General features: G+C 47.3%; 1 protein-coding gene across 2 annotated transcripts in view; it reads left to right on the top strand.

Moving 5' to 3' along the window:
- The window catches only part of LOC119389244 (cytochrome P450 3A7), a 366,480-nt gene that overhangs the window by 100,551 nt on the left and 247,658 nt on the right, over nucleotides 1-18,271 (top strand). The gene's annotated exons all lie outside the window — the stretch shown is intronic.

The following is an 18,271-nucleotide window of genomic DNA, read 5'->3' as shown; positions in this document are numbered from 1 at the left end:
TAATCTATGTTTACGTTGTCGAGATTGTAACTGCACGCCAAAAATTCGATGAATGCGCAGTGTTGTACCGGCATAGAAATGAAGAAACGCGCCTGATGATTGAAGCATGGCATATCGAGAATAGTCGTAGCGCGTGCGTGAGCCAACCGTCGATTAACTTGCATAAAGATGAAATCAAATGCCTTAACAGTTATCTTCCACGTAGACGGACACTCGTGCCTGATTGATAGGTTCGCCTTTTGGATGGGCATGCGCGGATAAGTTTTCGTGCCTTCTTTCTGTTCAGCCGTTGTGTGTCTCTTAAGTTGTTAGTCGGCGATTGTGGTGTCTTGACTTCTTTCTTGTGTCCGTGTTTGCACGCCCTGTCTTTATAGAATGAATACCAGTGTTGTACAGAGCGGCGTTCCAAGGAACGATGTTCCAGGAACTAGTTCTTTTTGGAGGAACGGAGGAACGCCACCGTTCCATGGAGGATCTGTGGAACTGTAACGGTAACTCGTTACGTTTACGTAGGAACGGCATAGGGAACGGAGTTCATTCTGTAAACGTTCCTCGGCATTGAACAGGCGCCCGCACACAGTATATCAGGCAGAACAGGGATGATGGACGACCGCGTGAGGCGCAAGAATATACCTCTCGCCTGTCACTTGACTACTGATTCCTGGTTTCCACTTTAAGGCGCCCGCCGGGGGCCCGGTGAAGCGCGCGATGCCAAGACCGGCCACTCGCGGGAGGAACAGCTGATTGTTGTTTGTTTGTTTGTTTGTTTGTTTTTGTCTGAGCCAGTCTGACAGCAATCACGGGCCGTTCTGGAGTGTAGACACACCTTGGAGAACATTTACTTGACATTCGAGAATCATCGAACCCCATTATAAGGCTGCCGCCAGGAAGGGGCACGTAATTTTGTTACCTCGGTGACTTTTTTGTTCGGCTAACTCGAAAGTAGCTTTTGTGGGAAGGAGGGTCTGCGTATTCGGGCGGTTCTGCTGCGCGTCCCCGTGGCCTTGTCGGCATAGGGAAAAGTGGGGGAGCCGGCGTACGGTAGTCGAGGCGCCTACGCGTGGTTCCGAGGAGTTTTCGAACGGCGCGAATCATCGTCGCGAATCTGGTGTTTGACGCGCGCATGGGACAGAGGAGCCAATCACAACTCCAGAGGCCGCAGAATATGAGTGAAGCACCGACGTGCTAACCACCGAAATCCGGCGGGGTGGCCTCCCACTGCGCATGAATGGTCTTCGGCCCCAGCGTAACGGTGGCGAAGTTACACTTTGGTTCTATCCCTTGGCAGTGAACGCCTTGCCACGTGCAGCGTACTCTTCCGACGTTTTGTTGGTATTATGTTCGTGCGCTGCCGACTGCGAAGCGTCGGCCCAGTTCCTGGGAATGTTTCTCTCGTCGCGTGATCTTTAGCGGCTGGCTCGATCGTCCCTTTAGTATCTCGTGTATGCCGCGGACAGCTAGCGACAAATCTGTCTTTTTACAGCCGCTTGCGTGAATAGCGGGGAAGAGGACCGAAACGCAGTGGACGCAGGTGCTGCCGTAGCGCCTGTCCGGTGCCTTCGATGGTTTCGTTTGGGCAGGCATCACTTCAACATTCCAGTTATCTCCGCGGCTATCGGCCCATAACTTTTATTATAGTTCGGTTTGACAGTTGCCGCACCGATAACGTCTGTCATGCAATAAACGATACACGTACAGCCGGGGCCAGGTCTGTGTATAGACGGTTTCAAGATTGCGATAGCAGGAGCACGTGGTGTACCCCAAGAAACTTCCGGTCACCTCATTTATTGTTCTGCAACACCGAAGCGTAAAGCGTTTTTTTTAAGATTTGTCAGAGTAAGGGAATACTCTTTTTCCAGTTTCACGTAAAGAAAGGCGCCTATAGTTAAAGACTAACTCTTTTAGTGCTGTGTGTAGCTTAGAAGACTATTTAATTCAAATATTTTGCTAGACACAGGGACAAAAGTGTTGAAACTCTACGGGCTACTCGCCAAGGCTTTTGTTCCCCGCCAATCCTGCTAGCCTACGCCAGCGCAGGAAACCGGAAGGGGTCCAGGGCCTGTGTTAGTAAACAGTGAAACCCTCTATAGCGCGCGAGCAGCCGGCCGCGCTCTGCGGGGCGACTCCTTGCGGTAGTTGCGGCCTCTGACGTGGTGTGCCTAGGAGCATGCGCGGCCTTACAGACATGCAGACCTGCTTTGCACGAGTGGCAACGTTGAAAAGTGCACTTGTTTAACCGAAGATGCACGCTCCCTCAGGGTGCTGTCAGCACCTCGACTGGAAAAGATGACGCATTGCGATTGATAACACGCGCCTCGATAACACATTGCGATTGTGTCAGGCGCCTGTTATCATTCGCAACGCGCCACATTTTGGCATCGAGGTGCCGAAAGCGCCCTGAGGGAGCGTGCATCTTCGGTTAAACAAGCGCACTTTTCAACGTTGCCACTCATAGGCGGAGAGTTTTCATTTTACCGGAGTGGGCGGGGGCCGACTTGCTCTTCCACATTTCTCTCTCACTCTACCTATATATATATATATATATATATACAGAGAGAGGAGTCCAACTTCCAAATTAAAGAATTTAATGTAACTTTAGTCTCTTAGGTACCCGCGATATCATACTGAAGATATGTAAGTCGAAGACCCTAGATTTATTTTTCAGTTTACACAAAGACATCGATCCACCTCGTAACTCTTGGCTCGAAGCGAAAAAGGTCGCGTAGGCGACCTTTTACGTTGACTCGTTGACTGCGTCGCGTGAAATCTATTCACGAAATGCGTGGGGTTAGGCTTTACTTTGTTAAAACATGCGCCACACAGGAGAGAGTAGGCTAACGCTATCACAGGAAGCTTTAATTATATGCCAGCGAGTTCAAGATGGCCGAAAGTAATTCTGAGATGGTAGCAAATACCATTTGCTACCACTACACCTTTTGTGCGAAGCTGCGGTTATGAATCTAGACGAGTAATGGAGTTGCTCATTGGTGGCCGAACTTTTAGTGAAACCCTTTACTGATAAATCAAAACTGCGTACAATCTTTTCTCGGCACTTTTATAAGCAGGCATGTCGAAGGGTACCAATATGTAGGCAACCAAGAAATTACCCGTTTTTTTTTTATTGGCGAGTAAGTTTGTGCGAAAGCGTTCACTGACTGACTGTGTCGGGATTGCTTTGTATTCTCAGTATCATTTTTGTGTTCTCAAAACCATTCACTACGGGGTTCAAGACAATTAGAGCGCAGCTCTTAGGCGTTCCTGCGTTGAGCGGCATCGCCGTTGGCGTCGGCGGCGTAACCGATAGCGCGAACGAGGACGAAAGAGAGCGAACGCGGAGTCTGTCGATATCACGAGATACTGGCCTCTAACCTCGCTTTCTTCATCTGTCGCTCGTGCGCATGCAGGGCTGGCACGTGCACTGCGGCTGGCTTCGCTTGTCGTAACGAGGCGGTGGGCGTTTCACTTGGTTCGCGACAGCTGCAATGCACAGAGTATATAGTGTGTGTAGCACTCGAGCGCTGGCAGTTTCTGTGGCAATATGTAACGAATGTTACATTGCTACAACTGCGGATAGTCAAAACTTCAAACACAGCTGGCGTTGCCCGAACACGAGGCTGCGCTCAGCGAATTAGGCAGTATCGTAATCGCCGGTGAATTTTTTAATTTGTCATAGCTTAAGTCGTCGCTTTAGTTGTTCATCAGCACAACATAGTCTGCACGTAAAAATCCGTTTGAGGGGCACTTTTCCGTGGAATGTTTGACTTGTCACTGGCCCATGTGCCGAACTTTAAATGGCTGCAATGAAAAAGAAGCGGGCATAAACAGCATCCTGTGAAATAGCTGCCAGACAGGACGACCCCGGGACCTAAGCCAAGCTTTAAAAAATACCCTGGACCGGCGCAAGGGGGGGGGCTCTGGCCCCCCATGTGCAGTCCCCCCGTACTCTCCGCCTATGTTGCCACTCGTGCAAAGCATGTCTACATGTCTGTAAGGCCGCGCATGCTCCTAGGCACACCACGTCAGAGGCCGGAACTGCCGCAAGGTGTCGCCCCGCAGAGCGCGGCCGGCTGTTCGTGCGCTATACACAGACGTGGCCGTGGCTGTACATTCAGCGCTACGTTCTTGTTGCGCACGCTGAGCCTGCAACTCGCCCCTACGACCATGGTTGACTTTTCCCTATTTGCGTACAACACGGCAGTACCCTCAAGCACTTCATGGAATCGCTCTTCAACATTGCCAACGAAGTGCTGAAGAGAAAAAAAGTTCCCCAGTCGGATACCAACATCGAGATGCGACTCTTGCTGAGTGCGAACAAGGGACTTCACTGGGTTGCGAATATGTATCCTGGACATTATTTTATACTCACACTGCGACATTGAATCAGCACTGATTAAACGCCTATGTATTGTTCTTTTCGATGTGGTTTCCTGTGCAAAAAACTTATTTATATTGGTGCATGTGTAGGAATTTCTGTTTGAATATCTGAAGCGCAGTATTGTGACGGCGTATTTGAAGGATGGCGTGGAAAGGGCCACATGTGTTGCACTTGTAATAGACGAGAACGAAAGTTGCAGTTAGACATGTCTGTAATATGGCCGGTGGTCTCTATGAAAATTCGTCTAGGAGCGCTTGTTTAGATTCATTTCATCTACATATAACCTACTGCCGGCGATGTAAAATACGTAAAATATATGTAGCTCAATGTGAGCTTTAAATTGCTCACTTTATTTCGCCTCAGGAATACCCGACAATATGTTTCGATTAAAATGTGAAATGTAACGTCAATGTAACGACACGTTCCAATTTTCGAAATGTAACTGGAACGAGTTTCTTTCGCATTGAAGGAATTTGTAACGGGAAGTCGTTCCAAAATTTGGAAGGAACGAGGAACGAGCTTTTCTTCCTGTTTTAGAGGAACGTGTACAACACTGATGAATACGCACCAACTAGCTCAGCTCTCTGTTATTCTAAGGTATCCATGTCATTTACCAAACATTCTTCCCCCTCTCTGTTTACCTATTCGTTTAATGGATGTCCTCTCGGAAATGTTTCACGATACAAATATCTAGGTCTCCTTTTCACACAGGATTTATCTTGGTCTCATCACATAGAACTCATGTGCAACCGTGCGCCTAGAAAGTTAGGCTACCTGCAACGCACATTACGTTCAGCACCTCTCAGCATATCACTCTTCACTTTTGAAACTCTGGTTCGTTCAATATTGGAATATGAGTCTGTTGTGTGGAACCGACACAAAATTTCTGATATCAACAAAATAGAATCTGTTCAGAAGAAAGCCGTACGCTTCACTTATCGTCGCTTTTACAGGTATTTTTTACCTAGTTCCCATCTTCCCACCCTACAACTTACAGTCTCTCTTCTCGTCGTCACGTTGAATGTTTGAAGTTTCTTTATACCTTAATTAACTCCCCACGATTCGCCCTACTGAGCAAATACATCGCACCAGCTAGAGCAACAACCACCCGAAATTACCATGAGTTGAACATTTCTACTTTTATCAATCGTATGGTGGCGTTTAAGTATAGTTTTTTTGTTCATTCTATAAAATTGTGGAATACTCTGCCTGGTTATGTTAAACCTTTCTCACACGATGACTTCTTACTGTATATTAATAATCATTGATGTTCAGCTCACTTTGTTATGCTGTTTTATGTATTGTATTTGCCCACTTCTGCGATAGCCCTGCGGGGCTGCAGTATGTTGAAATAAATAAATAAATAAACATGCTCTGCCGTTTCCTTATCTTTCCCACAGCATGTGCATTGTTCTTCTTTACTGAATGTCGCTTTATAGCTACGCATTCTGAGGCAACCTAATCTCGCTTCAAACACTCAAGCGCTTCCCCGTGACTTATTGTGAAATGCCTCCCTCCTTATTTCGTTTTTGCCCTTTTGGTAATTACTGAGAACCAGTTCTTTCTCCATAGTTGCCGTCCAGCAATGATCCTCTCTGCCTCTCTGAATTTTCGCTTAACTTGGAAGGGTGGCGGCTTGGGCTAGTTGGTACGTCATGAATGACAACTGTTATAGCGCGAAATCCGGACAAAGACAAAAGGTACACGAACACGAGCGCTGACTTAGCGCTCGTATTCGTGTACCTCTTGTCTTTGTCCGGATTTCGCGCGATAAGAAATGTTTCGCTTAACTTTCTTTGTTGCCATATCGATTACACTACCAGCCTTATATTTCCCCAGTGAGCGTCCTAGTTCTTTTTTTCCACTGTGTGCCAACGCTCTTGCTATACAAATAATGAAACTCTTCTCTGCCAACCTACTCTCTTTCCCATTCCTTGGCCTCTCTCCGAACCTTATTTTGACCTGAGCTTCCCTACACTGTAAACCACTTTACACCCGTATGGGTGTAACTTGGTGTCTATAACTCACACCCCTACACCCCAAAAAATAGGTGTACCAAGCAGGATTACACCTATACAATGGGTGTAATTTCAAACTTTCACCTAATGGGTGTAAAAGCATATTACACCCAAATGAAAAAAAGGGTTTAGGGTGTAAAAGCACATTACACCCAAACGAGAAAAAGGGCGTTAGGGTGTGTATGCACAATTACACCCAAACACCCAGGCAAAAATTTCCATAATTCGAGTGGTTCCCCCCTCCAAGTTGGCTCCCATTGAAACGCTAGAAAGCTTACCCTTTAGCCAGTCCTTTCAAGGGCGCATGACCTATTATAGTGGCTCCAGCCACAGAGGGAAAATCCTGGCAGCAGCACAGATTTTATAATGCATATGAAGCACGGCATATATGGCCCTTACGTATACAGTGCAATCGTGACTGAATACAAAGTTATTACCTAAAATGTGTTGACACATATTGCAAGATGTTCACACAGTTATCCAATAGTGCAAAATAAAGTCAAGCTTTAATAAACACAGAGCTCGTACATTCGAGACAAATTCTACGGTATTCAATGACCTTTCTCGAGTGTGCGGAGCGGCATCGCGTATGCCGCCAAACAAGGAGCACAAATGACGGAGCACAAATGACCAAGGCGTTTGTGTCAAAATATGAAGCAAGGGCGTTATTTCCACTTCATAATGAGGAATTCAATTTAACATGCTTCATTGTAACACAGCCGTATAGTGCAGTATGGGTCTTAGAACAAGCTACACCCGTGCGAGTGGGGTGTAATAGATGAAACCGCCCTCAAAAAGGTAGCAGTTACAGGGAGAAGCACAAATGAACCTTCTTCCCTGTCAGCCCCCTTGGGGCACTACAGACACCTGGTCCCTTTGGGCGCACCCCGGAATGAATTTTCCCGCTGTAGCTGCCCTTCCCAAGAAGGGAAATATTGGTGCCACTTCTTATACCTGCACTTATGCAGTTGATAAAAAAAGGTGCCATCGTCTTAAATTGGCTGCATAACATCAGTGTATGTGTTTGAAATCAACTGGAACACACAAGGTACGGTCTGGTCGTTCTCCTGTTAAGGAGATAGTTCAGAAATGTGCAATCCCTTGATGAGAAAGTGGATTGATAAAGTTTCAAAATTCCAGCAGTGCCCACACCATTGTGCCTGTTGTCGACTTTCTTAGTAGGGTAAACACTGCCATCACACAGCTGTAGCTGATACACGAGCAGGGTATCAATGCTCCGTGACAACTCACGCAACATTATAAGGACTCAGAACGTCGTTTTCCACAGCAGGCCTCCATATTATCTCTTTTCTGGGAAAGTACATGAGTGAAGTAGAAAACTGTGCACATTGCTGGAATTATGAAATATTTCCCACTTTCTCAAGAGCAATAGATTGTGGCTCCAACACAAAAAAGTGAGCAATCGGGCCATGACGCGCACGTCGCAGCGCACGCTAAATGCGGTAATATGCAGGAAATGCATGGGAATAGGGACGTTATGACAACGACAGCACTGCAGAAGCATTACCTACATAACAAAAGTGGAATCAAATTTTACACGGGCATGTTCAGAGAAATTTAAAGATTATCCCTTTCCAAGCAAGGACAACAGAATCATTGGTAATTGAATAAAACGAGTATTTATTTCTTTTAAAAAATATTGACAAAACTTAAAGCTTGTCATATAGCTCAAAAATAAATTTTAAAACAATATTCGATGCACTGATTTCACTGACAAGTACTGGCAGTTTTGTTAAGCTAAAGTTTCAATAGCAAAAGATCTCAATTATTAAAGCTACTGCAAAAAAGTCACAAAGTCCTTTGAATATAAAAACTAAGCCAATAACCACAAAGTGGAATGACCTGCGAGAACATGTTGAAATCGGCAGACAAAATGGCTTGTATTAAAATGTCACAAGAAAATGAGCAAGAAATTGAAATGAAATACTAGTACCGCCATAGTATTCGTTTCTGTATAATGTAAAACAAATAACTACTCGCTACCATATGAAAATATAACTTTATGGCTTAAGCTCGAGTTAATCACAGGTGGCGGCATACTTTAAGCAGAAGCTAAGGCCTATTTTCTAGGCTTTCTTGAAAATGTTCAGTAGCTTTAATACTTGTGTCCTCGGAGTCATTACCCACTGGCCAAGAAGGAGCCATTCAACAGCGACGAGAACGTTGAACACCTTGTGATGGCAGTCGATATTTAACAGCCAATGTGCTGCCATGAGTGCAGCTACTCATTCTTCGGTATTGGACACACTGAAGAGCAGTTCTTTGTTCACAGGGAGGAAAAGCTTGCTTGCATAGGGAAGATCGGGGCCATCGTACACAATGCAAGGTGTTATTGGAACGCTCTCTCCCTGCATGATAAAAAATAAAAAGATCATTGTCTGGAAAGCGCTACGCAGACTTCAATTATTTGTTTCAGTAAATAACAGTTTCTGTACTGTGTACTATCGTGAGTAATATGGGCTCGAACATGCGAGCACGTGGAAAATAGCCTTAAAACTGAGATAGGGTGATACGTGGATGGCGTTGCCGAAACTGGAGGGGATAGGGGGGGGGGGGGGGGGCGCTGTTCCGCTGACTGTTGGTACTCCCGCCTCGCTAGCGTTGCTGCGAGATGTCGGCTGATTGCGTGCCAATGACCGCTAGCAATGATAACAAAATAAATAAGTGAGGCGCGGCAAAATCCTCAGCCGACACCACCGAGATACCGATGCGCAAGTATGGCGTGCGCATCGTGGCAGGCTACGTCACAGCCGATATCTCAGCAGCTACCTAGTCTGATGTGGCTGTTCGCGTTGATGGGAATTCATATCACCGCTAGCGGCCTCTGACACTCTCTAAGATGCTGTTTCGCATCAACAGTATCGAAGCGGGAGGGTCAACAGCTAGTGGAAGCGCGGCGCCCTTTCCGCTTTGTTTCCGACAGCCGCTGCTGCGAATCAGCCGACGTAAGGTTCAAGGCTGTTCGCCACGCGCTCGCATGTTCGAGCTCATATTGCTCACGATAGTACCATACAAATATGAAGCTCATAACATGCCCCATATGGAACTGGAGAGAATTAACAGCTTTTCTACGTGCAATTAGCTTGTTTGGGAAAGAGAAAGTACTATTTGACAAATATCATCCGCATTTTTAAAGAAAAAGGAGCATTCTTTTAGTGGCATGAAGGATTCCTGCACATCGATAAAAAGCATATAAAACAAAACTATGCACAAGGACTTCTCTTCAAGGCTGCAACTTGCAGCCTTGAAGATGATTGGAGAATTTAAAATATCTTATAAATCATTAGGCTTGTCTTTTACCAAATAATATCATTGGAGGTGGTCGTGCAAACTGCGTTTTTTAATGTTTGTACACGTAAAATTTAGCGAAGTTACAACGCCAAAGCGAGGCGAGGCGCATATAACTCTTAATAACCACAACAAAATAATGAAAGCTAGAGATAATGGAAACAAACAGAATAAAATAAATTGTGCTCGAACGCGGGCACTCAGGCGTACGCACGAAGGGGGGAGGGTGCGCCTCCCCTAGTCAATTCAGACAGAGGGGGGGGGGGGGGGCAATGTCTGCCCCCATACTTTGACTTTTTAGTAAGGCGGGGGGAGGGGGGCAGCGATTAACCTTCCTAGTTCCCTCCCCCCTGATGGGGAGCCCTGCGCACGTCTAAGTGCACACTGATGCTCGAGCACAGTTCAGGTATTTAAGGCGATTCGGCCACACATAGACATGAAAAATTCATTCGAACACAAGTCAAGTTTAACGAACGGCTCCCCGTGCACGGGTGCCGGCATTATCAGGAAACCTATGTTACGGATGAATTAAAACATCGGTACGAATTTAACGAAACGGAATGTATTAGCACTTAGGCGAGCTTCGCGCGGCGTACCTAAAACGAAGCAACATGCTGCGTTAAAATGACCCACACGCATCAACCCGAGCATCACGGTAATTTTAGCGCACAAAACGAACACGGACGGAACGACGCGGACACCACGTCGTTGTTTTCTGTCCTATTTCTTTTTTTTTTTTCTTGTGCGACAAAAAATGCACTTGAATTACCAACAGGCCGAAGCATACGCGCCTTAGACACGCTTGACGCTTATAGGTAACAGGCGCCGTCACAACCCAACTATTCTTAAATCAAAATAGTGGTTCATCGAGAGCGGGGCCCCCTTCCAACACCACCGCCGACAAGCGGGCACCGCCACAACTGCGTTCAAATCCCCCTCCGAATCACAGCCGCGCATGCGCACACTGCTTTCAACACCAAACAAAGCAAAGCCTGCCCGCGCCTAATGTCACACAACTTTGCCTTCATCCCGATGAAACAATACACTCACATATGCTCGCTACGTTAACAAATGCTCACCGATCGTCAACCAGTTAAGAAAAGCTTAGTTAACGGCATTAGATCGCGCTCTCGGAGTTAACACAGCGCTGGCCGTAGCAACGTGATAGTGGTACATACCGTTTCAGTTCGAGTGCTCCACGATATGAAGCTGCAGGTCTCCCTTTGAGTATAGTGCATCTTCGTAATAAGCAGCACTGGCAGAAGGTAAAGGACGAGCACACAGCGCTGGCACACATCAAACAACCGAAACACCGACTGCAAAACTCGACCGATCGGGCGGCGATGCCGATGCACAACACACGCAGAAAACGATTGAGTCCGGCGGCGTGTCTGAGCGCATTGCATAAGTCACGTGGTGATAGAGCTGTTCCGCGCGCTGCGCACGCGCGGCGGCTGCGCCGGCCGAGGAGGTGGCGCCGCGGCCGTTGTTGGGTCGCGTGGGCGCAGCTTTCTTTCTGCGGCAGTCTTATGTTTTGTTATGCTTTATACAGTGTATTCGAATCGCAGTAAGCATTGCGACGACACAGTAAGGGCTGCATGACTACAAGCAGGGCTTAAAGTCTCCCTTCATTGGACGGGGGGCCCTCACAAAGCGGCAATATATATGTATATATATATAATCTCAAAGAAAAGATCGCCTAGCAGCGATCTTTTCGCCGCTAAACTGATGCTGCTGTGGTCTCAGCGGCTCTGCTACGCGCAGATCGTGAGTTGTTGGAACGCGGTGCGAGCTGTCATAGCGAAGAATAAACGCAGGATTTCTCGATATATCGGTCAAGATCCACTTTCGCGGTCGTATTATCCAGTTTTGGCAAAAGTGTGATGGTATTAAACGCATGAAAATGCAATATTTTCAAGGGATGTTGGCAGGAAATAAAAAGGAGAACGTATTAGGCTGAAAAACGTATTATGCAGAATCGTGTCAACGAGATTTCACTGTATATGTATGCTATAGATTAAGCGTTAGGAGAGGTGTTTGCGATGATCACAGTGCAGTGAAGCCAACTATCTCTAAACTGAACAAATGCTTATGAATGCTAAACAAATACATATATTATTCCGAATGTATTTCGGGCGTTCATTCAATGTGTCAATCTAATCAAGCAATAAATAAAATTATTTTGGAAACGATTTCTCAAAAATAAATCGGGATGTAAAGGCTTAAATATATGTGAGCTCAAAATAAGTAACATCAGTTGACTCACTGCATTCAGAACCTCAGGCACGACAATGCTATATTCTATTTTCACTACCACTTGCCTAATAAGTAGGCAAAATACATGCGTCTTGTAATTACAGCAGACTTGTGATGGCACTACTAAAAGAATGAAAATTGAGTGGCAAGCTTAGCAGACCAATGTGAACCATTACTGATTCACGAGCAGGTAGCTTCACACTCAGGTGCCTCGTGAAACAGTATCCTGTGCCAAGACGCTCTGTCGAACAGGGTGGTGACCCGTGGTTTCAGGAGGCGTTGCCCGTGGTGTTCAGTGTCTCAGTTAATTGCATTCAGCAGTACAACGATACCTGTTTACACCTATGGGTCAATTCAATGCGTGAATTGACCCATAGGTGTAAAATTCAAAGAACACCCATGGGTGTTTAACAGAACATACACCCATTGTACACCCAAAAATTAAAAAAGAGTGTGCGAAGGGTGTACGAAGAAGACATTACACCCTTTCGAATAATATTGACAGAAAAAAAGGGTGTACGATAGGTGTTTTATCGCAAATTCACCTATAAGGGTGTGAAACGGTTTGCAGTGTAGTCTCAAAACTTGCCCATCCCATATCGCACCCGCCAATATCAACGTTCACTTTGCTACATATTTCTTCCCATTCTATGCAAACTATTTTCTCGGCATGTCACCCTCAAAAGCTGTATACAGTCGTCGCCTATGCCCTTTCCATTCAATGTATCCCACAAAATTTCCTGATTAACGTTGTCGTACGCCCCAGTGATGTCTAGAAAAGCCATGTACAAGGACCTACTTTCTATTTTAGATATTTCTCTACGCTGAATAAGAACAAACAGATTATCGTCTAATCGCTTGTCGACTTGAAATCCATTCTGAAGCTCTCCCAAAATATCGTTATGTTCCGCCCATGTTTCTATTTTTATATTTACTGCCTGCATCGGCAACCTGTATAGTACCGATATAGTGGTTAGTGGTCTACACGAACAAATCTTATGCTTTTCTGCCTTGCCTTTATAGATTACGTTCATTATACTTTTTAGCCAACTGTCCGGTATTTGCCTACCCTGTAAGCATTTTTCTACGGCTTTCAGCAGTGCCTCTTTAGTGTTTTGTCCTAGTTCGTTAATGAGACTAACGGGACCCCTCCTAAACCCGGGGCAGTGCGCTTTAGAATTTTTCCTTCGGCCTTTTTCCAGTTGAAATTCTCAAGTACTAGCTCTTCCTCGGTTGCTCTCTCCGCCACACTTTTACTCTCCCTGGAAATACCCTGAACGCTCTTTTCAAACGAATCGGTTGTTACCTTTCGGATGTAACCTAGCGCTTCGTACCCTTCCCACTGATTTCCTCCTTCATCTAGAATATGTTGTTGCATTGTGATAGACTTCCTACCTAGCGCCTTTATGTGGCTGCAAAATATCCTAGGCGCGGCCTCCTTTTTTTCATGAATCTCTGTCGCCCAGCGTTCACTTTAACCTTTAATTTTTGTCTCGACCAATTTCTGTACAATCGATTTTTTCTCTCAAAAATTAACAGCATCTTTCCAAAGGGAACCCTGATGGGATGCGAAGCAGCAGCGTTGCACACGGGTGGCGTCACGGGTTGAACGGCGCTAACGCGGGTGCTGCGGTGAGCGCTGGAAGATTCGTTTGGAGCGATGGCTGGCGTAGGTCTTGTCGTTTATTCAGTGTGGACACGGGCGCTGGACCGGAGCTGGCACGCGTTTCGCCTTGACTACCACGGCCTTGTGATAAGTGAAGTGCACGCTGAGAGATTCCTGCAGACATTCGACGTCGAAGTTGGCAAAGACCAGATCGATGCGCGTTCCCCTTATCGTGGTGGGTAGTTTCCGTTCCGTCGACACGCACTTCAGCGAGCGCACGTCACGCATGTAATCGACGAGCCATTCTCCTCCTCCTCCGCTGACGTCAACGTTGAAGTCTCCCGCGACTATAAGAGGCGCGCGCCGACACGCCTCGGCGCAATCAGTCAGCGTCTCCTCCAGACAGCGCTGAACCTGGTCCTTCGGCAGGTTGGGAGCAAGGTACAGCGCGAGGATCGCGACGTCGCCGACGCGCACGGCAACGCACTCGGAGCAGGAGCGTCCTCGAGAGGTTCCGGATGGTTCTTCCAGGTCGACGTTAAACGCGCGTAGCGCACGCCGACCCCGAGCGTAAACGGCGACTCCTTCCGCCGCCGAACGTTCTGGTAGCGTTCCGGTAGCGGCAGGTATTGCGGGCGAACGGACGAGGCGGCAGCTGCGGGCGCTGCGGCGAGCGCGCGGCAGGCCTGGGAGAGAGTGACGTCAGCGCGCACTGCGAGGGGAGCGTGACGTCAACGCGCAGCTGCGGCGTGACCTACTTGGCACCGCTCCAACACCTACGGCGAGGGGAGCGCGTTGCGGCGCGTTCGTACGGACGCACGGAGGGACAGCGTTACACAGGCTAGTCAAAGAGCTGCTTCGCATCTAATATATTTCCCATATTTTGTTCACTTCTTCCTGCGGCCGCGTCTCCTTTTCAGCCCTTCTATGAAATGCCTATCGCCGCAGTCCGGCTCCCACCGCAAACAATAGATGACGTCACAGCCACGTCACCCACATGACCTGATGCTACGATGTCGTCTTGATGTTTTTTTCCCTAAGTTGGCGGTGCAGGAAGGCGGGGCGGAGCGGGGCGGTGCTGCCGTCTGTGAGAGGTGAAAAGAAGTAATGCGTCACGACCGACACTTATTAGCGCTTACTCCGAGATTGCGCGCGATATCGAAGTCATGGTTAAAGCGTCTCGATACCAGCGAGGGACCCTGGCTACGCTGGTGTCGCCGAGAGACCCTAGACGCAGTTACGTTCTTTGCCTTTCGCTTCGTGGTAGCGTGCGCCGGCTCATCGGAGCAGTGCAGCTTTCACATGCACCAACGGGATTTCCCCGCCGCCGACTGCTTCGACTGTGAGAGAGCAGCGACTACGATAACAAAACTGCCGCAATACGCGTTGCAGAAAGGACACGATTTCGACGGGCGAATGTCGTGCCTTGGTGGATCAAGACAGCGGCCAGCGGGAAGCACGCGTTTGCGGCTCAAGCTACGAACCTCTGCCTCCCGTGTTGCTGAAGCGCATTGTGGTAGTGTATGGATGAGCACAGGCGTCGGTAACCCATTACTAGAAAGCGCACAGCGTGCCGTTTGTCTGCTTAATTGACGACGTTTTGAAGTCGCGGGATCGAATCCCGGCCGCGGCGCCTGCATTTTCGATGGAGGCGAAAATGTTTGAGGCCCGTGTACTTAGATTTAGGTGCACGTTAAAGAACCCCAGGCGGTCGAAATTTCCGGAGGCCTCCACTACGGCGTCTCTCATAATCATATCGTGGTTTAGGACGTTAGACCCCAGATATTATTATTATTATTATTATTATTATTATTATTATTATTACTCCTCGTTCTGCGTTACAGTTGACGAAGATACATTGAAACGTCTGAATGACCCGTCAATGTGGCCGTGCGGTTGCATTTTCAAACCATTCCGTGGGGTCCTCCACGAAGACATGCTCCATCCCTCAAAGTGCGCACCCGCAAGCAACGGTGCCGTGTAATTTGGATATATTTTATCAGAACGCTCGTGGTCTTCGCACTAAGACGCGCGAATTCTTTGCTAATGTTGTTTCGTCTTCTTTTGACCTTATTGCGATTTCTGAAACGTGGCTGTGCAGTGAAATTCCTTCCTGTGACTATCTTCCGTCGAACTACGCCATATTCCGCAGTGATCGGGACTTCTGTGCAACTAAACAAAAAGGTGGTGGTGTATTGATGGCTATAGACAGTTCTCTAAGATCTGTTAGACGCAAGGACATAGAAACAATTTCTGAATTAATTTGTGTCGAAATTAGTCTTGAGCACTGTGAAAAATTGTTGATTGGATGTTTCTATGTATCGCCTAGCGTTTCACCAATTGCTTTTAATCAGATCGTCTCTGCTATTGAAAATGTGGTAATTTCACATAAGAAGCACAAAATTCTTGTACTTGCCGATTTTAACACACCTGGAAATGACTGAACCACACTTAATTTTTCTCATTATCACCATTTCTTGAAGAGCAAATGCAGCGTATTGTTAGATTTTCTCGCTTTTAATTCCCTACAGCAGCACAATAGTATTGCCAATTCCTGTGGTAACGTCTTAGATCTGTGTATTTCTAATAATCAACCTATCGAAGTATCACTTCCTCACATCTCTTTGTTCGTCCTGATAAATTTCACCCACCACTCAATCTAACACTCTGTATTTCACCAGAAAAACCAAGCTTTCCCAGAAAAATCGACAAAACAACCAGATTTGCCTTCAAGCGAGGTGACTAGTTGGCTTGTACCATGACTTGTCCACCACAGATTGGTCACTGGTAACTGACAAATCCATTGTTGATGATCAAGTCGATAAGTTTACGGAACTTATCTTTACCAGCATGCGCAAGGCATTCCCCAGTATACACCTAATCACTCTAAATATCCCTCCTGGTTCTCATCAGAACTTATAAGTACACTGAAACATAAAGATCGTAAACACAGGAAGTATAAACCTTCTCCATCAACTCATTTGAAGGAAGAATTCTGTCGTTTTCGTACTCTTTGTAAATGCCATAGCCAACTCGCGGAGAGCAGCTGAAGGAACAAGCAGCACGCTTGATACCGTGGAAAAACACTGGCCTTTATTTCCTACGCACTCATCTTTTATAGCAACCTGGTGATGACGTAACATGATGCATGGGGGCGATCGGAGATCTCTTCGTTCCGCTTGTTCGTTCTCCTGGGGAAGAACAAGCGCGCTGATTGGCTGAAGCGGTAGATGCTACTCAAGGCCGGGGGGTGTTGCCATTTCTTTTTTTTTTTGCTTGATCTTTTCTTTTTTGGTGACGTCATATCGCATCATAACGAGTAGGGTGATCGGAGATCTCTGTTCTGCGCCGTTCGTTCTGCATCGATTCTGGCGGCGCACGCGATTAGCCGAAGCCGGAAAAAACCACGTCTCTGAGGGGCGTAGCCATTTTTCTTTTTGCTTGATCTTTTATTTTTTGGTGACGTCATACCACGTCATAACGAGCATGTCGTCTGCTACAAACGAACGGATCGCGAGGCCGTTCGCACGCGTTCTCTCGAGCGAACAAACGGCTTCGCACGGCATGATGCGGCGGTTGCGGCTGCCTCAACAGCTGATTTTCAGAAAATGGCGCTTGCGACGTGTGCTTCTCTTGCGGTTGGAGGTGCGAGATGCGTTTGAAGACATGAGCGAGTGCGGCGTCGCTTTCATTTCTCGAAACGAACGGGCCTGCCACTGGGCTGTGGTCTTACGCGCAGGGACTTCTTACTTCAAAAGCGCTACCAGCTCTTGCCACGTGTCGTCCCAGTCCTCACTCGTGAACGACGGTCCCAGCGGGCGCGACGGCGTAGCTATCTGTGGGTGCTCTTTTATAAAAGCCAGCAGAAGCTCCCTTTGACGATCCGACACCCGGGAGCCAAGCCAGACATTCCGGTGGGACGACATTTTGAAAAACTGCGCCAACCACTACTTTTCTCTTTTTTTTTCGCGTGCGCGACTTAACATAGCAAGCACGTTAGAAAAACTAACACCAATAAATATCAGCACTCAAAGCTATTGCTGTTCCAGAAACTGCTTGAGCTTGAAAAGAAAAAACAATATCTTTTCGTATAACAACTGTATTTATTAGAAGGCGAGAAACACTTCGTTTTGAAATATACGGTCCCCTTGCCGAGGACAAACGATGCGCGTCTACTTCCGGAAAGCTCGCCGCTCACCGCTTGACGATTGGCTGTCCTCTTCCTCTCGGCGGAAGAGAGCTGCGGACAGCCCACTTTTGTGACGTAACACCGCCAGAACGAACCCGGAACGAACAGAGATCTCCCGATCCCCCCCCATATCACATATCATACATCACATATCAGCGCGCGTAGCGCTGGCTATTATGTTACACTCCTCCCCACCAACAAACAAAAAACAACGATAGTTTAGCGGCCTTCGTGGTTAGAAACGCACAACTGCTTTTCTTGTCCTCGTGCTTCTTCGCAGCATTGGCGTACTGTCATGGGTAGTAGGCACAACCAGATCGCGTGTTGCTGTTCCACTTTCGCTGCATAATTCAGGACTCGGCTCAGCAACTGGATTCGGTTGCTCCGACTCACACTTCCTGGGTAGCGGAACTAGTTGCTCAGCCGGTTGCACACCTGCCCGTACCGACACACACTCCGTGGTTGACGTAGCTGGTTGCACAGGCGGTAACACTGGCGTCGGTGAAGAAGTCTGTCGC

The sequence above is a fragment of the Rhipicephalus sanguineus genome, chromosome 1 (assembly GCF_013339695.2).
Source record: "Rhipicephalus sanguineus isolate Rsan-2018 chromosome 1, BIME_Rsan_1.4, whole genome shotgun sequence".
Taxonomy (NCBI): Eukaryota; Metazoa; Arthropoda; class Arachnida; order Ixodida; family Ixodidae; genus Rhipicephalus; species Rhipicephalus sanguineus.
Note: the sequence above shows the minus strand (reverse complement) of the source record. Positions and strands in the feature narration are given on the sequence as shown.